The sequence below is a fragment of the Danio rerio genome, chromosome 11 (genome assembly GCF_052040795.2).
Source record: "Danio rerio strain M-AB ecotype USA chromosome 11, GRCz13ab, whole genome shotgun sequence".
Lineage (NCBI taxonomy): Eukaryota > Metazoa > Chordata > Actinopteri > Cypriniformes > Danionidae > Danio > Danio rerio.
Window position 1 is genome coordinate 41,273,857 of NC_141031.1, and position 22,735 is coordinate 41,296,591.

Here is a 22,735-nt window from a genome sequence, read left to right on the forward strand (position 1 = left end):
CAGTTTTGACACTGTTAAGGTACAAAGTGTCTTGTCTCTGTACTGGTAACTTCATGAATCAGATTTGTAGCTTTGATGAAGGTAGAATATTGTATTTGCAGGTTTTAAAAACCAAAGGTACATTTTGGTTTCCCATGGTACAAATCATGTCCTTAATTTACAAACTACAGATGTTTCTTTGCCTTAAGGTACAATTCTGTTCCATAAAAAGGTACTGCCCCAGTGACATGGGTTTGTGCCTTCTTTGGTACAACATTGTACCATTTTTTTGAGTGTAGTATTATTGTTTTTGTTCATATCCTTATTGTTTTGTTCAATAGAAAAACTATAAACTACAATCCTAGGTGCACAAAAAATGTCTTTATATAGGTAATGCTCGTGGTTTAGTTATAACTTCAGCAAAACCTGCACTTTAAAACTGATTAATTCAGAGGTCTATAACTTTATTGCGAGACACAAGAGTTCACCAAATCTGACAGTTTAGCATGTTTCCAGCATGCTAATACTCTGCAATCTGCATTCATAAATTCATCCGTAGCCAAAAATATCAAAGCTTAAAACAAATTAGTAGAAAAAATAAACCGCTGGACCATCATGGCCCTTTGCGGTTTGCTCTCAGCTTACGCAATCTCTCCTTCAGACAGGACATCTCACATAAAAACAGAAAGATCTTCATGTATTCGCTCACCCTTCAGGCTATTTGCTCAAACATGGAGCGGCGCGTCTGGATTTTGGGACATAATTCAACACGTACAGTAAGCAGATGAAGCTTCGGGATTGATATGAAATATTGGTAGGGTGTCCAAGATTGCTGCTGGTTTTCCCGGAGAGGAATATCTCTCCAATAGAGCCAGAAAGAGAAAGCGAGAACAAGCAGAAAATGACTCGCCTGCTACGACCCCAATTACCACCGAGGAGATCAAAGAGCTTCGTCTGCTACTGTGATATTTAAATGATGAGCCTGGATAGAGCCTCGCTTTTCATATCTGCAAATGAAGGAAAGTGAGGCCCGCTGCCGCCCTCTTTTTCTCTCACGCTCTTCCATCAAGCCTTTGTGCCTGCGGTATATAGCGGTCTCCCATATATTAATGAAACAATGCAAACTATTGGAGACTGTTTGGTATATCACCCCATTTCAATAGTAGCAGAATGTCTTTACATTTGAAGGCAGAATTATTAGCCCTTTCTGTTTCAAATATTTCCCAAATGATGCTTAAGAGAGCAAGGAATTTTTCCACAGTATTTCCTATAATATTTTTTCTTCTGGAGAAAGTTTGTTTTATTTTGTTTGGAATAAAAGCAGTTTCTAATTTTTTTAAAACCATTTCAAGGTCAATATTATTAGCCTCCCTGAGCAATATGTGTTTTCGATTGTCAACAGAACAAACCATCATTAACTTGCCTAGTTACCCTAACTTGCCTAGTTAAGCCTTTAAATGTTACTTAGAGCTGAATACTAGTATCTTAAAAAATATCTAGAGGTTGTTTGTCTAAGAACCAGGTTATTAACTACTGTGGTGTTAGTAACTGTACTATCAATCGGGTTTAGAGCGGCTGCTGCGACCGGATACTATAGCCTACTATAGCCTGTAGTTCCACTACACACAACATTTGGACATGATTGTTTGAATAGGCCCCCTTGTGGCAGTCGCACAGAATTTTTTAGTTCTGTTGTGCACAATGGACGAGAAGCTGTTCTCGCAGTGTCTGAAATACAGGAGTGCAAAAGCAAGAGCCATTATTCGCCGTGCATTGAACATGGTTAAATGAATGAATACTAGAAACCTCAAAAAGAATTGGAGGGAATGTGGAAACAACAATGTAAACATATACATTTTTATTACTCATTAATGAATATATATATATATATATATATATATATATATATATATATATATATATATATATATATATATATATTTTTTTTTTTTTTTTTTTTTTTTTTTTTTTTTTCAAATATACTTTTTCTAAGAACAGACTTTTTCTGATTAAAAAAATAATGAAAAAACTATTCTCATCTCACGGGCACGGACCTGCTTGGCCAACATTGAAATACATCATATCCGGTCGGCCGTTCGTATAAACTGTATTCGCAGGAGTACAAATATTTCAACGTACACGCAGCTCAATTCGGATCTGAAATTTCCACATACGGAGATGATCGGAACTCCATACAGCTCCTGGAATACTCTCCAATGGAAATGAATGACTTCTGGTTTGTCGGCAATCGTTTGTTGTGTGCAGTGGAAAGGGGGATTTACAGACTGTACCAAAAAGCTAAGGACTGTAGACAGGGTAAAATTACAGGAGTTTTACAGGAAAAATAACAAAATGGGAGGGTGGGAGGAGATGGGTCTACCGCAGTTTTTCAGTAACTTACTGTAAATCAATTGCAGCAAAAATACCGTATTTACATTTACTGCATTATTTATCTAGCTGTGTATGCATATGCATACAATATTGTTTGTATATCTTTACTGTAAAATATGCAGTTTGTTTCATGACGTAACTTTAAAATACAGTAACATACCGCACTACAGTAAAACACAGTTCATAGTGTTAAATTCTGTGTAATTTACAAGATATATTGTAGTTTTTTTGCAAAGCTTTTATCACAATACATGGCAATATCGTGATAATGTTACTGTAACATCCTCACGTAAAAACAAAAAGAGCCTGCGTGTTGCATGTTGATTTGCTGTATTTATATATTTTTAATAATATCCATAAATAACAATTTTTCTGGTTTTATGATTCATGATTTTTCCATTTATTTTCACTGTATTTACATTAACATATGTTTACATTTATTACTTTTGAATTCCATTATGGGAATAACATTTATAATAGTTTGATGTGATGTATTGTCTGGGTGGGTGTTGAAAAAAATCTGGTAATAAACTGCCAGTGCTTTTTCTGTGATTTTTAATATTTTATTCCTTACACTCTTAATGATTTTTGTAAATGACACAGTATTTAACTGTAATATGAACCGTAGGGCAGTGGCGATATGTGCTGTATTTTAGCATTGCATTTTGAAAATTACTGTATATTTTGCAGTACACATACAACACTGTAAATACATATACAGCAATGGTGCTGCAAATGTATATACAGTATTTTTGCTGTAATTGACAGCAAGTGACTGGAGAACTGAACTGTAATATAAACTGTATTTTACTGTAGGACAGTTATGCATCTTGCTGTACTTTGAAGATGCATTGTAAAATGGCTGTGTATTTTACAGTAAAGATATACAAAACTGTAAACACATATACAGCAAAATAGATGGGGATGTAAATGTAAATGCAGTATTTTTGCTGTAATTGATTTACAGTAAGTTACTGGTGAACTGCTGCCATTAAGTTACTGTAGACTTTACAGGAAATTATTAACAGTACAACAAATGCTTCAAACTATTAAAATGTCAATAAATGTTACTTTGTTACTGTAAACTGAATTGAATTCTTAACTGCAAAAGGATTAAAGTACAACTGATAACACTTTACAATAAGAGCTCATTAGTTAATGTTACATGCAGTACTGTAAATCAATGCAGAATGCTTCTCAGATCACATTGATATCCATGAACAGGAAAGTACTGTTTCTTTAAGACTACCAGCAGTAAAAGAAACAAAAAAAAGTGAAAGTGAAAAACAGCAAGACCCAACGCAGAAGGTACAGACATTTATCTCTGAAGTAAAACTATCTATTTATTTATTTATTTTAAATTTATAAACAATTTTATTCACTTTTTGAAATGTTTATCTAATGATTTCACTGTCTGCCATAACATCTTAATGTATATTTTTGGTGAAAACTGTTTGTGATTAACTGATTGATTCATAATCAGCAAATTAGGTATATTCATTTTTGAAGCACTGGACAGCTCAAGTACGAACTTTAAAAGTAATCATTGTTCAATATGTGTTGACCAATGAATACACGCATTTGAAAACACAGAAAGAGTCTGGTCGTAAAAGTATAGTTCATCTATAAATGAAATCAACCCACACAGACTGGCAGTCTTTTGTCCATTAAGATCCCTAAATAAATAAAATATAATATAACTTTTTTTACATTACATTTTATATTTCAGAATTTCTTTCCTGAATCACCAGTGAACACAGAGCTGTAAACCTTCAAGCAGCATCATAAAAGTAGTTCATGATTTATTTGACCTACATTTCAAAACCAATGAAGTCAAATGATATCATTATATAGACACAACAATTTTTAAGAGGTTCATTTTCTATGGGGTGCTTAAAAGAATAGTCCACCCAAAAGTGAAAATCATCATTTCCTCATCCTCAACTTGCTCCAAATTGTTTTTTTCTTCTGTTGAACACAAAAAAAAAGACTTGATAAGGGTGGGGGGGTGCTAAAATGGCCATTGACTATAATAAATCTTAGAATTGATCATTCAACTTCTTGAATGATTTCACTAGAACTATACGAAATAACTCTGCATGTGCTTGCCTTTCTGGTTTGGTGGAAGTCAATGGAATGAAAGGTCTAGTGCAGGGGTGCTCAATCCTGTTCCTGGAGATCTATCTTCCTGTACAGTTTAGCTCCTACCCTGATCAAACCCACCTGAACCAATTAATTAGGACCTGAAATCCACTTGATAATTACAGACAGGTGTGTTTGATAAGGGTTGCAACTGAAATCTGCAGGAAGGTAGATCTCCGGGAACAGGATTGGCCACCCCTGGTCTAGTGTGACTGCATTTATCTGAATAACATGGAATTTGTTTGATTTTGAATGCATCATATCTTTTATTTGATGCCATGCGAGTTCTAATGGCTAACTTCATGTCACAAACTATTTTGAAAAATACAAATATAATAAAATACAATAAAAACCATGCAAACTGACACACAAACAAACAAGATGCATAATATTAGACTGTTTAGATTAGGGAGTTTTTGAGAAGTTTTAGCCGAATCCAGCACTGAGCTGGGAGAGATTCTGGAAGCTCTCCTTTGTCAAATGCGAGCGCTATATATTTATTTAGAATTCTCTGAAACATAATTAAAATTAAACTGTGAGCACTTCTTTCTTAGTGTTGTGTCTATTGGAAACCCAAACACAGAAACTGAAGCAGCTCTGTGGAAACAGCAGCATTTGGACGGCATTTTAGCTATAATTTTAGCTGCTATAACATTACAGCACATCTGGCCACGCCCCTTCACTGTGCATGGTAAATGTACGTAACCTGAATCATTTGTGATCTCATAAACTCGGATGTATTTTTTTTTTTACGTTTTTTAGCTGTAGGCTTTGCTAATCTAACTCTGTAAAAGCCAATGTTTCCCTTTGCATTGAACTTTGAGCTTCTTACATTCATAGATGTTGTTTACATTCACACAGCTACAAGTTAGAATAATTAGCCTACCTTTGTATTTTTATTTTTTTTAATTTTTAAAATTTTTTTAAACATTTCCCAAGTCATGTTTAACAGAGCAAGAAAAGTTTCACAGTATGTCTGATAATATTTTTTCTTCTGGAGAAAGTCTTATTTGTTTTATTTGGGCTAGAATAATAGCAGTTTTTCATTTTGTAAAAACCGTTTTAAGGTCAAAATTATTATCCCCTATAAGCTATATATTTTTTTTGATAGTCTACAGAACAAACCATCATCAGACAATAACTTGCCTAATTACTCTAACCTGCCTAGTTAACCTAATTAACCTAGTTAAGCCTTTAAATGTCACTTTAAGCTGTATAGAAGTGTCTTGAAAAAATATCAAGTCAAATATTATTTACTGTCATCATGGCAAAGATAAAATAAATCAGTTATTAGAAATGAGTTATTAAAACTATTTTGTTTAGAAAAGTTATGAAACAATCTTCTCTCTGTTAAACAGAAATTGGGGGGAAACTAAACATCAGGGATGATAATTCAGGGGGGCTAATAATTCTGACTTCAACTGTACATTACACATCAACTAAAGATTAAAATATGATATTGCTGTGGACCACCCCTTTAAAATAAAATGTAAGCAAAAAAGCAAACATTAAAAGCAGTAAAGTCCAATAAAATGTTTATTTTTTAAAATTTCTGATTAGGGTTAGGGTTGGGTCAATAAACGATTCCATTGTCTATCGGCGATGGCCGCTAGACGTCATGATACTAGGCCGGCATCGCGATCCTTCGCCCCACCTCCTTTTGCAAACCAGCTTACGAAAAATACACAAAGGCCCCATTTACACGAATACATCTCAGATTTAAAATGGCATTTTAGAACAAAAACGATCCACGCTGGCGTTTAGTGTGCACACTATACGAGTACCACTTGCTGAAAATGCACATCACGTGACCACACACACATACTGTCAAGCGCTCGTCTGAGCTCCAGCTCAGTGGATTCTTTGATCAGTGCATGTCGGACAGTTTATGAAGGATGTCCGGCTGGATCGTGCCTCACTATAGTTGTTAAATGTAATATTTAATTTATCTTGTCTCTGTCTAATAACTCTTCAGTCTTTTGAATCCATCAGGTAACGTTGCACAGCACACTGCTTCAATCTTTCGCTTTCACGCTGCGAAAACCTTGGTTGGTTGTGCACCTTTTTTCCAATCAAGTTGGTCAACGTCATTATAACGACACAGATCGCTCTGCCTATTCATGCCAGAGTCCTTTGGCAAAAGCGATTGACAGTTGGTAATTTGTGTGTAACTTATCTTTATTTATTTATGATTTGGTTATGGGTAAAACAAACACCATGCAGGTCAGTTAGTTGAAATGGTAGGCTACAAATAACTAATTTGTTTTGAATTAGTTAATTATTCATAAATAATCAATTTATCAATGCCTATGGCGACGATGCTATCGTCCATTGTAATGTCAACCAATTTGACATCGTACGATGTCTAATCTGGAACATCACCCAACCCTAATGTGCGTCTAATGAAACAGCAATATAGACTATTGTCTGTCTTATTAAACTGTACTTTTGGATCCTCAATTGTCATTACATGCCAGTAAACACAACTTTTTTTGCTTCATGAAGGTTTCAAAGCACATAAACACAACTAATGATGACAGAATTGTCATATCTTTTTGCCCGAACTCCTCCTTCAGCCCTATTCTCTTGATGTTAACAGAAATGCATCACCAACCAGCCCTCCAACACTCCTCTCTAGACTCATTTTCTCTGTTTTTCCGCACATTGTCTGCTTTTAAATTAGCATATGTGGGCTAGGAAGCGTTTACCTCTCTCCTAACAAATCAAGGATAGCAAAACATTCGCCCGTCTGTTTCGAAAACCGTCCCCCCCGCTGCATTCCTAGGCCAGGTGTGAACATAAAATGCAATTAAATCAATATGAGAACGATGGAGAGAGAGAAAGAGAGAGAGAGAACAAACATCTAAGGCTGTGTGGGGGACCTGCTATTGAATTTCAGATCTGCTGAAAAGCAGGATGTGATATAAATATTGATGAATCAGATGGCTACCTGAGAGACAGAATAGCTATCTCTTGTTATCCGGATCCCGACGTTGCCTTTGTTAACAGTCTGCATCGCCATGGCAACAAGCAATTAAATGGCAGCATGCATTTAAACATCAGAGACAAGTTGAGATTCATGCAGCCGAACAATAGAGGAGGACGAAAAAAAACAGAGCGTGTGATTGCTAGGGGAATCGAAAAGCGTTTCAGTGTGAGTGTGTGTGTGTGAGAGAGAGAAAGTTGTGAGGTAGCACTAAACTGTGTGCTATACAAAAGGCCATGTTGAAGCACTCTCTATATCTCATGTTGTATAAGAGATTGAAGCCCACATGTAACAGTCACCACACATTTGCTCCCATTCATTTTCTCCATGCATTTCAATATCTCTGAATGAATCAGCCTGCTATGAAATTAATAACGGCACTTCAATATTTGATTACAAAAAGACTTTGAAAGGCTGATAAAAATGTATTTAAGGCTGATAAAAATATATTTAATAAGGAGCAGACCTGTCTACCTGCAGAAATATAAATGAGAGAGATTACAAATGAAATACAAAGAGCAAAAATATGTACATTTAATTGCTTTTTATTGATCAGTATGACTATATTTTGGTATTTTTGATTTATTATTAGTATAATGTCTTTTTATTTCAGACTGTTTTTATTAGCTCAGTTTAATTACGCAAAAATCTGCTTTTGATATAAGCTGACATTTGTAAAGTTGTGTCGAATTTAAAGGAATAGTTCACCAAAAAATGAAAATGATCTAATCATTACATTTACCTTTCACTTGCTTTAAAGGGCATATATTTTACCTCTTTTTCAAGATTTAAGTCTTTTGTGTCTCCAGTATGTGTCTGTAAAGTTTCAGCATAAGACACCCATCAGATTATTTATTTTCAAACAAAAATATCATACATAAAATATAATTAACAAAAAAAATACATTTCAACATGGTCGAAAATAGAGTGGGATGAAGCACAAGCTTATTATTTTCCCACCCCACTACCACATACTTCATTCATCAATTAACTTATCTCTTCTTTTACTTATCTCTTTTTTTACACGAGACATATTTTATCCTTTTGGCACCTTTGACATATGTTTGAATCTATTTGTACCTTTACATTTTGTAACATAGACCCAAAGAAAAAAAAAACATAGTACTGCAAATAGCCATTAACTAAAATTTCATCATACCTCTCATTTTATCCTTTTTCAATCACCTTCACCATTATATTCCTTTAAATAAATTAAGATTTTTATTTATTCCCCCAAATTTCAACACAATAACCCATATATGGCAACAAAAGTGTGTTAATAAATTGATTTGTTGTCCAGGATAAATCTTGCTTCATACACCATTGCTATAGTTTTTACTAATTTTGATATTACATTATTTATTTGCGGTTTCCAACTAATTTTATGATCCAATACAACACCAAGAAACTTAATTGCATATTCTCTTTTTAAAACTTCATTGTCAATATGTAAATCTATATTATAAATACTTTTTAATTTCCCAAATAACATGACCTTTGTTTTACTTATATTTAATGACAATTTGTTTACCACAATTTGTTTACTTTGAACACACTGTAGCTGTTTTTGTGGCCTGTGCCTTTAATGCTGGTTTTCCCCGCCCACCGTTCCCAGGCGCCTGTCAGACCTTCAGATAAACATAAGAGTGACAAACCTGAAGGAAGCAGATCTCACATAACATTTGAGAGAAATACTACATTATAGGTGCCCTTTAACATTTCATTGAGTTTTCTTTCCTCTGTTGAAAATTAAGTAAGATATTTTGAAGAATGCTGGTAGCTGGCACCCATTGACTTCAATAGTACTTTTTTTTTTGTAATATTTTATACTATGGAAGTCTATGGGTGCCAGCAACCAGTATACTTCAATAAATCTTTTTTGTGTTCAACAGAAATGTATGAAGGTGTTAAACCAAACAAGGGAGAGGTAATTCATATATGATGAGGTCATTCTCATTTTTGGGTAAACAATCTTTCTAATATAATTTTTAGTTTCTTTATCACACCTTATTGTTTTTTTTGTTTTGTTTTGTTTTTTTTTTTGCGATTCCAAGATTGCTGAATCCAATGCAAAATCAACATTTGTAATAAAATTTTTTTTTTAATTGTGACGAAGTAGGACGTCTGGTTTATAACTTATAGTAAAAAACAAAAAGGGCTCCATTTTAACAATCTAAAACAGTCATAAAATGTTTATGTAAATAAAATAGTCATTTTTACCTGCGGCACCAGTGTGCGCACCCTGATTTAAACCTATTCTAAAATGCATAGCGCTGTGTGGCTTGGCGCATCCCGAGAACAATCCCCTTTACGATGGTCTTGATGTGGACAGTTACAACCCTTTTTGCATCCTTGTTGGAACTCACACTGCTAGCGAGGGAAGATTTATGTTTATTTGGCAAGCTGGATGCATTCTTTACTGTACAGGACACATGGAAAAGATTGACTGCCAAAGGTCTACAGCTAATCAGGATGCAGAACACAATGCGCTGTAAAAACAAGCATGTCAAATTGCACAAAAAAAATCGAAACTGCGAGGCCAGGAAAGGTGAACAACATTATAGCGAGGAACCACTGTAAACGTTAAAGTTGTTTGTCCTTTTTTGTATGAACTCATTCTATTCAGTTTCTAAATGTTATGTTTCTCTCTCTAGACACCTTATTATATAATAAAACATTTAATGGGGGCTCGTCCGGGATAAAATATCCTAAAGATACAGGTGAATTGATTATTACTGAAGTGGATGGTGGAATACATTTGTATTTCGTGGTTCATTTGTAGTAGTTTTTAGTCATGCCTGATCAATCTGGTCTCTTTGAGCTCTGGACATTTGTTAGCAGGTTTCTTACAATGTTGTATGATTTTTAGTTTATGTTATAAAAAATAAATGAAATAATTCTCTAGGAGCCATATGACGAGCAGAAAAAAACTGAAGAGCCTTCAGGGTTTCACTTTGCAGTTATAACCCTATTACTAATGATCTTCCACTGAAAAAACAAATTACCCAAGCATGATAGCTTTTGAATATGCTAGCGCTAAGCCTCACTTATTACCTGAAACATCAAATATTGCTGGACAGAATCGGTGATTCATCCTTGAAATTCGACGTGTTAATGGTGATACTCAGGTTTGCCAAATAAAGAGCGTTTCGGGCTGCAGTGTTACTCTCATTATGTGCAGAGAGGAGGGGGCGAGATGAGGCTTTTGATCAGACAGCAAGGCCTGCTCCTGCTTTCAAGGCTGTCATTGAAATAAAGGCGCATTAGTGAGCTTTTGTGCACCTAGAAAGGGGGGTTTTAAAGAGAAAGAGAAGAGGCATGAAAGACTACAAACAAATGAAACTGAGTAAAAAGGAGAATCGCGCAATCTGTCATCTTTTCTCTTTATTTAAACAGAGAGTGACTCTGAACCGACGTCTAATCTTTCAATAGTACAGTTATCATTTTTATTTTTGCCAGGGGTTTTCTTGAACCAACGACAACTAAAGGTAACTGAATCTTACAAATTAAGAGCAGGTATAGGTTTTCAAGTTTGCAGAATTGTCTGAACTGGTCAAAAGTGTTCATTTGGATTAACTTGATTCATTCAAATGAATCCCTGAATTGTTTAGTACAGCAACTTTTTTTTTTTTTTTAATACTGATTCATTTTAGAAATAGATTGAGTCGCTGAATTGTTCACCATTTTTATTCTAACTTTTCTTTAAAAAAATGCTCATTAAAGATAATTATAAATATAAACGAGTCCATGAATTGTTCACTAAACTATCTTGTAATCTGTAATGGTCTTGAAGTGAATTGTCTGAACTGGTCAACAACAAAAGATTTATTTGGAATTACTGAATTATTTCAAATAAATCTTCGAAATGTTCAGTACAGCGACTTTATGATTCAAAAACACTGATTCATTATAAAAATAGATTGAGTTGCTGATATGTTCAAAAGATTTATTGAATCCTTTCATTCAAAAAAGCTCATTCAAGATCATTAGAATTATGCTCATTGAATCATAAGTCTAATTATTGATCCCTGAGTTATTGAATTATTCCAGCCTGATCTCACAAGAAAACGTTCGAGGTTACTAAAGTAACCCTTCGTTCCCCGAGGAGGGGAACGGAAGCACTATAAGTGGATTTGATTGTAAAATCCACGCATTGGGAGGTTCGGTTCAGAAGCTACTCGTCTGAAAGAGTATTGAACGGGCCAATTAAGAATGAATTGGCAGCGCAAGCCTGCGCAGGTGAGCGGCATAAGCAATCAACTGAGTATATAAGCTCACCTGGCGCAGCAGACGCTATCCTTTTTAAGCTGAAGAGACTTTCAACAGCTAAGGGACAGTCATTATGGCGACGGAGTATAGTGCTTCCGTTCCCCTCCTCGGGGAACGAAGGGTTACTTTAGTAACCTCGAACGTTCCCCTTCGGGGGGAACTTCAGCACTATAAGTGGATTTGATTGTAAAATCCACGCATTGGGAGCCCATTGAAAGCGCCATCATGACTGCACCTTACCAACACCCCCGATGAGGAGATAGTCAAGCAAGCGTGACGCACCCACATCATGGGGGGCGCGGTCCTCCAACGTGTCCCTGGCCCTAATTTATCCTACTTCAACAGAAGTTTTACGGATTTATATATATTTTTTGGGAAGTCGTGAGCATCTAGATAATTCTAGGAAAATACGACAGTACGTTGGGAAGCGTGCAATCCCGATAGGGAGGACGCTGCGGAGGCCATCCGTTACCCAAGGGGGGATAGATGGCAGAATTTACATATGGACTAGCCCTAAAAAGGGGGAGTACGCATAGCAAAAGAGTGGTTAGCGGGGAGGGAAGACACGGGTCCGCCCAGGGGGGGGGGACTTAACCGTGGCTGAATAAGCATATGGGATCGCCTAGTGGGGACCACGCATAGCAGGCACCTTTACCCAAAACGCGGGCTGACCAGCGGGCAGACCTACAACGTAGTGGGCCAGCAAGTGACTCCTCCGCTGAGTCAGTGCTGGGGGCCACGGAGGAATCTGCAGGGCTCACCTGACGGGGAACTTTACTGACAGATAAAAAGGCGCACGTATCTCCGTGTTAGGGAAAATGGCGCAGCAAGCGTGTTTCAACACCCTACCGAATTGTTTCCTCAATCACCAAGGGTTACCTAATACCCTTGAGGAAACCGGCTCCACTCGCAGATTGTAAAACCTTGCAATGTGTTGGGTGTCACCCAGCCCGCAGCTCTACAGATGTCTGTTAGAGGGGCGCCGCGTGCGCGCGCTCGAGAGGATGCGAAGCTCCGAGTGGAGTGCGCACGCGCTCTCGGGGGACGCGGCTCATCTCGGCTCTGATAGTGAAAGAAAGGCATCCACAATCTAGTGGGAACTTATTTCGGTACGGCACTTCCCTGCTGCCGACCGCTATAACAGACGAAGAGCTGCTCAGATGATCTAAACTCTGAGTGCGGTCCGGATAATACGCAAAACGCGAACTGGACAATAAATAAGGGCTGGGTCTGCCTCCTCCGAGGGCAGCGCTTGCAGGCTCACTACCTCGTATTAAAACGGAGTGGTAGGAACCTTGGGCACATATCGCGGGCGGGGTCTCATACGTGAGAGAAGCCAGCCCAATTACAGGCACGAGTCACTGACCGAAAAATGCCTCCGGGTCCCCGACCCTCTAATCGATATCAACGCGACCAGCAGAGCTGTCTTCAGGGACAGAAAATACTGAGTCGAGGATCGAAGGGATCTGACGCGGCTTGTGTAGCGAGGGCGAGATCCTAAGAGGGCATGAGAGGGGGCGGGGTGGATTAATTCGCTTAACGCCCCTGAGGAACCGGATGATGAGGTTATGCGTTCCCACGGTGCTGCCAGCCACCGCGTTATGAGAGCGGAGATGGCAGCCACGTAACCTTGAGTGTGGAGGGCGACAGCCTGCTCTCCAACTTCTCTCGGCGTAAAGAAAGCACAACGCTGATCTGGCAAATTACGGGGGTCTTCTCAGCGAGAGACACACCATTCAGTGAATAGACTTCACGTCAGGGCATAGGCGCGCTCGGGGAGGGGGCTCTAGCCCGAGTGACGGTATTAGCCACCGCAATCGGAGGTTACCTAAGTCTTCCTCGCGTCTAAAAATCTCTTCAAAGATCGGCGAGGGTGCCAGGTGGTGCCCTGTCCCTGAGAGAGTAGGTGCTCTCTCGAAGGGACTGCCAGGGGAGGGCTATCGCGAGGGAGAGCTCTGACATCCAGGTCCGGTTGAGCCAGAGGGGCGCAACCAGCAACCTGTTCCTCGTCCTCCCTGACCATGCACAGTAACTGCGCGAGCAGGCTCACTGGGGGAAACGCGTATTGCGCGTGCCCCGAGGCCAGCTGTAAGCCAGTGCATCCGTGCCGAGAGCACTCGGTCAGGGAAAGAACAACTGGCAATGAGCGATCTCGGGGGAAGCAACAGATCGATCTGGGCTTCCCCGAATCGCGCCCATATCAGCTGAACAGACTCGGGGTGGAGTCTCCATTCTCCAGGACGCAAGGCTGCCGTGAGAGCGCATCGGCTGCACGGTTGAGCTTGCCTGAATATGAATGGCGTGCAGCGATTTCAGCCGCGGATGACTCCAGAGGAGCAGACGGCGGGCGAGCTGAGACATGCGGCGAGAGCGCATACCCCCTATACGGCTGATATACGCCACCGCCGCCGTACTGTCCGTCCTGACCAGCACGTGTTGCCGCTCCAACACCGGGAAAAAAACGGTGGAGAGCGGGGAACACTGCCAACAGCTCCAGGCGATATGCCAATGCAACTGGGTACCTTTCCACAGGTCCGCAGCCGCATGCCCGCAACGCACAGCCCCCCAGCCCGTGTTGGAAGCGTCTGCTGAAACGACAACAAGACTGGACGCCTGTTCTAGAGACACCCAGGCCTGTAGGAACGAGGGGTCGCTCCAAGGGCTGAGGGCGCGGCGACACAGCGCAGTAACAGAGACTCGGTGTGCGCGCGCGTGCCATGCGCGTCTGGGGACTCGATCGTGAAGCCAGTGCTGAAGTGGTCTCATATAGAATAATCCGAGCGGCATGAAGCGGCTGCGGATGCCATATGCCCCAGGAGCCTCTGAAATTGTTTCAGTGGGACCACTATTTTACTGTCGAGCTCTCTCAGACAGTACAGCATCAGCTGAGCGCGCTCTCCGGAGAGGCGCGCTGCCATGGTGACCGAGTCCAGCTCCAGCCCGAGAGAAGAGATCCTCTGCACGGGGGCGAGTTTGCTCTTTTCTCGGTTGACCTGAAACCCCCACAGGTGGAAGTGCCAGAGCACTTTGTCTCTGTGCATAATCAACTCTGTGCATAATCAAAAGAGAGGGCAATTCAGCCAGTCGTAAAGAAATTGAGTATGCAGATGCCCGCGAGCCGAAGGGGCGCTGAGGCACCCTCCGCGGGCTTGGTGAGGACCCGCGGAGACAGAGAGAGCCCGAAGGGGAGGGCTTTGTATTGCCAAGCTCGACCTTCAAACGCAAACCGCAGAAACTGTCGGTGGCGAGGAAGAGTGGATACATGGAAATACGCGTCCATCAGGTCTAATGCTGCAGACCAACCCAGAGGACGAACGCACCGGAGGATGCGCTTCTGCGTGAGCATTCTGAACGGCAGCTTGTGCAGGCAGCGGCTCAAAACGCGCAGATCTAGGATTGGCCGTGACCCACCGCTCTTTTTGGGCACGATGAAGCGTGGGCTGTAAAACCCGCTCTCCATCTCGGCTGGAGGGAGCGGCTCGATTGCATCCTTCGCCAGGAGGACAGCAATCTCCTCTCGCAAGACAGGGGCGGACAGGGGTCTGACCCTGGTGAATACACACCCGTGACTTGGGGGGCCGTTTCGCGAACTGAATCGCATAGCCGAGTCTGATTGTGCGTATGAGCCACCGCGAAGAGCTGGCCCGCGCTAACCAGGCAGGCAGAGCTCTCGCTAATGGACTCATCGCTACAATCGCTGACGTACCAGCAGTGGGGCAGCGCGGAGTGGGTGTGCTGATCCGGGAAGCTCGCGGGTCCCACGGAAAAGCTGGAGGTGAGATATTTGCTCTCACTCCAAACCCGAGCTCCGGAGGGGAGGCTCGAGGGGTGGGAGAAAGGAGACCGTCCTCCCAGCGCTCGTGAGCCACTGGCGAAACGCACCGAATCTGCAAGCTAGAAAGCATAGCGTCCCAGACTGGCAGATTTCGGGCTGTCACATCTGGGGAAATGAAAAGTGCCCTTTCATAATGTTTTCATGGCAGTAAAAAGTGCCGTTGGAAATGGGGCCCCGCCCTCCAGCGGGGAAAGAGCAAGTTCCCTCTTCTCCAGATGGCCTGTCCCAGGGGCGCTTCGCGGTCCGTTGCCGGACTTAGCTGCGTTCTGGGCAGGGGGGCTGCCTGCTTCCGAGGTGCCCGACGCGCTCGCTTCGCCTTAGGCGTGTGCGGGGGCGGAGCAGCTCTCGTAGGCGGGCGCCTTCGGCGAGGAGCAGGTATGAATGGCACGGCGGGCGGAGCGGGCTACGGACCGCCGATAAGACATCACCCACCAACTGCTCTCTCACCGCCTTGAATTCCTGGGTGAATTCACAGACAGTGTCGCCGAACCTGGCTGGGGATATGGGGAAGTCAAGAAAGCGGACTTTGTCGACTTTGCGCATATCAGCCAGGGGTGGCGCTCCTGGACCACTAATGTGGACATCGTCCTCCCCAACGCACACGCAGCGGACTCAGTAGTCCGAAGAGCTAAGTCGGCGGCGGTGCGAAGCTCGTAAGCCTGGGTTGGACCCACCCTCCTGCAGCTCGGCCAGCGCCTGCGCTTGGTAGCGCTGGTAGGTGGCTATCGCATGCAAGGCGGAAGCAGCCTGGCCCGCAGCTATGTAAGCTCTAGCTCCGAGGGAGGTAGATAACTTACAGGCTTTGGATGGGAGACGAGGCGGACCCCGCCAAGAAGAGGCGCCGCGCGGATTTACCGCCATCGCGCACTCAACCTGAGGAATCGCCACATACCCCCTGGCTGTTTCACCGTCAAGAGTGGTTAGGGTGGAGGAACACGCAGCACGAGCAGAAAAAAGTGCTTTACAAGACCGCGTGAGCCTACTGTGCACCTCCGGGAAGAAGGGAACGCCCCTCTAGTCGGTCCGGCCGCGGAGCTGGGGGATAAACCATCTCCAACCCACGGCCGAAGCAGCCCGGGAAAGCACGGCTAACATGTCCGTTTCAGGATCCGTAGTGACAGCGCTCACCAGCCCGAAGGGGGCGAGCGGGTCTGGATCATCATCGGACAATGAAAGCCCACCCTCCGATGCCGCGGTGGACATCTGGTCTCCGGTGTCATCGGGCGTAAGGGCTACCATCTGTTAGACGGATCGCTTCCCCCGCCCGAAGCTTGGATGGAGCGCTTAGAGGAGCGGGAGGTCCGCGGGCCCGTGGGCGACGGATTATCTCTCGCTGAAACCCTCAGATCTGCCCGAGTGCCCGCTGCAGAGCAGGGGACAACTGGGGTGGTTCACCCTTTTGCAAAGGCTAACCGCGATCTAACCGCAACAGTCATGGCATCGCAATGACGACATGAACTGCCCGCGAGCAGCGCATTAACATGCTGGACCCCCAGACATGTAACACAGTGCCCGCGCCCATCATCCGAGGACAGGAAACCACCGCATCCAGAAACGCACAGTCGGAGCGCCGTCCTGATAAGGACGTGCTGCACGACTGTGTTGCTCTTTCTGTGAAGTTTGCAACTTTATACGCACCACTCTGGAGGACCGGACCCAAAGAACGCCAGGCAAGGGAGAACCCAGCTCGACCGTCTGCCACTGCGTGTACACACTCTGGACCGGGAGAATTCTCTCGTTCGCTCAGAATCGCTGGTCACAGCAGGAGGAACCCTCATCGACTCGATCAGAAAGTCTCTGAAGCGAAAAGGATAGCGTCTGCTGCGCCAGGTGAGCTTATATACTCAGTTGATTGCTTATGCCGCTCACCTGCGCAGGCTTGCGCTGCCAATTCATTCTTAATTGGCCCGTTCAATACTCTTTCAGACGAGTAGCTTCTGAACCGAACCTCCCAATGCGTGGATTTTACAATCAAATCCACTTATAGTGCTGAAGTTCCCCCCGAAGGGGAACGTAAGTATTTTACGTTTTGCCAGTTTAGTGGCTAATTCGTACGAATTCGTACGAGTTCAGACGTACGAAATGGTACGATTTTAAAAAGGAGGCGTGGCACCTGACCCCACCCCTAACCCCAACCGTCATTGGGGGATAAGCAAATCGTACTAAATTGTACGAATTAGATCGTACGAATTCATACGAATTAGCCACTAAATGAAAAAGTTACGAATTGCCGTGAGATTGTGTTGATTATTCACTAAATCTTGGAATGTAATGGTCTATAATTGAATTGTCCAAACTAGTCAGCAACAACAAAGCTTCATTTGGAATAACTTGATTAGTTCAAATGAATCATTGAATTATTCATTAAAGTGATTTGATCTAAAACTGAATCATTATAGAAAAAGATTGAGTCACTGAATTGCTCAACAGATTCATTCAACCCTTTCATTCAAAAACGCTCATTCTAGATAATTATAACGGGGCAATAATAACAAAAAGATTCATTTGAATTAGCTGGATTCATTCAAAACAATAATTTAATTGTTTATTGCAGCCATTGGTTTAAAAACACAGATTCATTTTGGAACACAATTAATGATCCAGTGTACTGATAAGCCAATTTGATTCAACTGATTTATTCCCAAATGTTCCTTTAAAACATTACGAGTAACCTAAACAAGTAACTTTAGTTATGAATTAAACATTCAATACAAGTGCTTTGTTCATAAACACAGATTCTGAAACAAAGCTACTGCATCAGTGTATTGATTAACTAATTCTATTGAACAAATTTGTTTATTTAGCATGAAAGTAAACAAGTAACTCTAATTAATAAAACAGTTGTAAAAAAAAAAAAAGTACATCTATATGCACCGTAAAAATGGTATAACAGAAATTATAGTGCTTTTGAAACCTTGACTTGTCCAAACCACAGTAAACCTTGAAACTAGTTATCGTCCATGACTAATGTTGACTACTGTACATTATGACCAACCAAACATGGGAATCTGCCTCGGGGCTCTATTTTAATGATCTAGGAGCAAAGTCTAAAGCGCATGGCGCAAATGCATTAAGAGTGTGTCCGAATCCACTTTTGCTATTTTAAAAACAGAAAAATACACTCTGAGCCCCGACGCATGGTCTAACAGGGTTGTGCTTATTCTCTTAATGAGTTATAAGTGTGTTTTGAGCATAATGTGCAATAAACCAATCAGAGTCTCATCTTCCATTCTCTTTAAGAGTCAGTTGCATCACCCCATGGCTCATTTGTTATTTACATGGCGGACTTTGTGAGTGGACAAACTGAATGCTTCACTAGTAAGAAGACCATCTGCAGAGCGAGAATAAAGACAGAGCCTCTTTACTTTCTCTTTATTTTTACTCTTTACTCCTTTACTATTGTTGATAAGGAAACAGTGGAAACTCCCTCCACTGAAGACATCCATCAGCCTACATATTTAATTTAGTTTGTTAAATGCAAAGATTTGTTCCAAAACTATTTCTAAATTCAGTTCTAATTTTCAGAAAACAAATAAATGTTCAATTCAAACAACCATGACAAGCCCCATGTGGTCCTAAACCCCACAGGGGGACAAATCTAAACTTTTTTTTATTAAATTAAATATAAATATGCTTATAACAAATAATATCAATAATAATAACAACATTATACAAAAGCAAACTGTCATGAACGAATTGGAAAAAGCCCCCCGAGATGAAGGAAATGAGGCAGCGGATTTTATATTTATGTAGAAAATATTGATTTCTGTAACATTTTAATCCATATTTTTTATCATCTGTAAAGATATTTGTGTATTGCTGTACATCCTGTGTGTACTAAGCAATGTGTTAGCATTTGGACACATAGGCGGACAACTAACACGATCTGCACTGGACTTTAGACCTGCTTTCAGTTGGTCAATGTCTTGATCTTTTTCAGTTTTTCAAAATAGCAACGCACCAACAATGTGCCTTAAGACACCTCTTTTTCAGACTAGCACATCCATAAGGCCACAAAGTGGCACAAATTTATTTGCTATTTAAACAACATGGCACAAAACATGAAAATTAGGGTTGTGCTGGTCTCAAAATCGCAACAAATCCCCGTTTACACTGTCATGTCGTGATGCCCAATTCAATGCGTTTACACTTGCTATACAATTTACGATGTTGCGCATGCATAAAGGCAGGTTCTAGCATCTGTGCCACACTAGCCACAATGGAAGAAATTGTCTTGTTTTGAGCTCTGCGAAATATGCGAAGTGTAGTATAAGCAGTGAATGGTTCAGTCCAGATTTACCCTCGCGCAGTTCATGTAGTGGTATGGCCCTGATGTGTGTGTGTAGTTGAAGATGTAGCCTTTGCCTGTGTGCGCTCTGGTGTTGGAAGGATAAAGTTGTTCGATGTGTCGCCCGCAGTGCGTGTGTTAATAGAGACAAAAAGCTAAAGTTACAACACGAAGTTCGCCCAACTTTAAAATCATTTTGAGGCAGAAGAGGTGGGAAAGGGCTGTCATCGCAGCTTGTGCTTATGGTTTATATGATGTATCATGTCCTCCACCATTCAGAGGAATTTGTGGGTACGAGAGAGATCTCAGGTCTGGTGGGAGCAAATTGTGGCGACTGACCACTTTCCTCCTCTTTGTTTCCTCTGATGTTGGTTACCACATCGGCATCTCCCCACACGCTCTTCTTTCTGTCATTAAACCGCTAGGAAGCACCACATTGTCGCAAGTTTAATGATGTACAGAATGGAATGCCTTAATAAATCCGATCTGCCTGTTTACATGACAGTCGCATTGTCACACATCCGATCTGTATCTGATTAATTTCAACATAAGAAGGAGGCCTGAAACCGATTTCTGAATATCCGAATGCATGCGTTTTTTTTGTGTTTACACGGTCATAGAACAGATCCGATCTGTGTCACATGAGCAAAAAATCGGATTTGTGTCACATTTAACTGCCAGTGTAAACGGGGCCTTATTGCGGGTGTATGACAGGGCCCAAAGTCTTTCTCACTAGGCATCTATGACCTGCACTGTCAATGACTTTTGTAAATTACACTGTAGGACAGTTATACATTATTTCTGTATTTTAAAGTTGCATTGTGAAAATGATTTTATATTTTACAGTATATTGTAGAATTTTGTAACTACATATACAGCATGATAAATGGTGCTGTCAATGTAAATGCAGTATTTGTGCTGTAATTGATTTACAGTAAGTTACTGATCCCTCGGTTACAGCTCGCATCTCAGCCTGCCTGTCAGACATTTCACACTGGATGAAAGATCATCATCTTCAGCTTAACCTCGCGAAAACGGAAATACTGGAAGTTTCTGCCAACCCGACTCTACACCATAACTTTTCAATCCAGATGGACAGGCAACCATTACTGCATCCAAAATGGTGAAAAGCCTTGGAGTAACGATTGATGACCAACTAAACTTCTCTGACCACATTTCTAGAAATGCTCGATCATGCAGATTCGCACTCTATAACATCAGAAAAGTTCGACCCTTCTTATCTGAACATGCAGCTCAACTCCTTGTTCAAGCTCTTGTTCTCTCCAGACTGGATTACTGCAACTCTTTACTAGCCAGGCTTCCAGCTAACTCTATCAAGCCTCTTCAGCTGCTCCAGAACGCAGCAGCATGAGTGGTCTTTAATGAACCTAAAAGAGCACATGTCACTCCGCTGCTCATCCGTTTGCACTGGCTGCCAGTTGCTGCTCGCATCCAATTCAAAGCTCGGATGTTTGCCTACAAAGCGACCTCTGGCTTTGCTCCTTCTTACCTGCTCTCACTTCTGCAGATTTATGTGCCCTCCAAAAACTTGCGTTCAGTGAATGAACGTCGCCTCATGGTTCCATCCCAAAGAGGGAAGAAATCACTTTCCCGAACTCTCGCACTCAATCTGCCCAGTTTGTGGAATGAACTCCCTAACTGCATCAGAACGGCAAAGTCACTCACTGTTTTCAAGAAACGACTAAAAATTTAACTATTTAGTCTCCACTTCACTTCCTAATCTGCAATCACCTCTCTGGTTCTACCACTAACTGTACTCAAAAAAAAAAAAAAAAAAAAAAAAACTCCATTACTAATGCTCTCCTTTTTAGACTTTACATACCTGAAACTTGCCTACAGCACTTATTCATTGTTGCTCTTGTAGTTGTGTAAATTGCTTCCTTGTCCTCATTTGTTAGTCGCTTTGGATAAAAGCGTCTGCTTAATGACTAAATGTAAATGTAAATGTGGTGAACTGCTGCCAATAAGCTACGATAGACTCTAGGAAATTATTAACAATGTGAGCTTCCTGTCTCTCCCTCCATCCACACAATTGAATCTTTCACACCCTTATCCAGCTTTGATGATTTTTTTCAAAGCTTCTCATGGTGTTCGGCAGTACAGAAACTAGTGACTGTAAATGGTGACAGTCCAGACTGGAGGCTCCATGCAGGTGGTCAATCCTTCGCTTTCATCACGCCGCTGTTATCCGATGCGGAGAGCTACAGTGAGAGTGTGTGACGTTGGAGGTCAGTTTATGTGCCAGTCCGGATCAGATGAGATGGGCTTTGATGTTCGGTGGGAGCCCGAGTCGCTCAAGCGCTTCAGATCCAATTTCTGACCCTGTCGCTGACACACGCTCTGGGTCAGGACTCTAATACCCCTCCGGCTGGAGGAGAGGGAGCTGATCTGATCCCTGTGCAAACTCTGGACAACAGCAAATGCCAAGCAGGATTAGAGCCGTCGATATCAACCCAGACGCACCACGAGGAATTCAAATGTCACATTAGACATGAGTGAAGATTCACTTCAATTCTAAAAGGCTGCATTGTGTGAATCAATTCACAAGATTGATTCAGCTCTGGTTTGATTATGTAATTAACAGGTCAAGTAAAAAAAAGTTGACACTTCACAATAAGGTCTTATTGGGTAACACATTAATGCAAGGTTATCAATGCGCTTCACATTTGTCATTTGTAAACAAAATGAGTGACTCTTTATGCATGAATCACGATTTAAAAAGTCATTACTTCGCTTTATTTAAAAAACTGAGTCAGCCCACTGCTTTTAAAGCGATTATGTGACTTTACAAAAAAAGTTAGTTAAAATTATAAAGTAAATGAAG

General features: G+C 41.6%; 1 protein-coding gene and 1 non-coding gene across 6 annotated transcripts in view; one reads left to right on the top strand and one right to left on the bottom strand.

The window, feature by feature from the left end:
- LOC101882875 (uncharacterized) overlaps positions 1–22,735 on the bottom strand; it is a 287,867-nt gene that overhangs the window by 205,578 nt on the left and 59,554 nt on the right. The window lies entirely within an intron of this gene.
- Positions 1–22,735, top strand: part of cdk18 (cyclin dependent kinase 18) — a 160,788-nt gene that overhangs the window by 78,836 nt on the left and 59,217 nt on the right. Inside the window, exon 1 of one of the 5 annotated variants that reach the window (XM_087274277.1) lies at positions 3,576–3,678. The exons of the other annotated variants lie outside the window; for them this stretch is intronic. The gene's annotated coding sequence lies outside the window, so the exon portion shown is untranslated. Of the gene's footprint in view, positions 1–3,575; positions 3,679–22,735 lie in introns of those variants that run through there. 5 annotated transcript variants of the gene reach the window in all.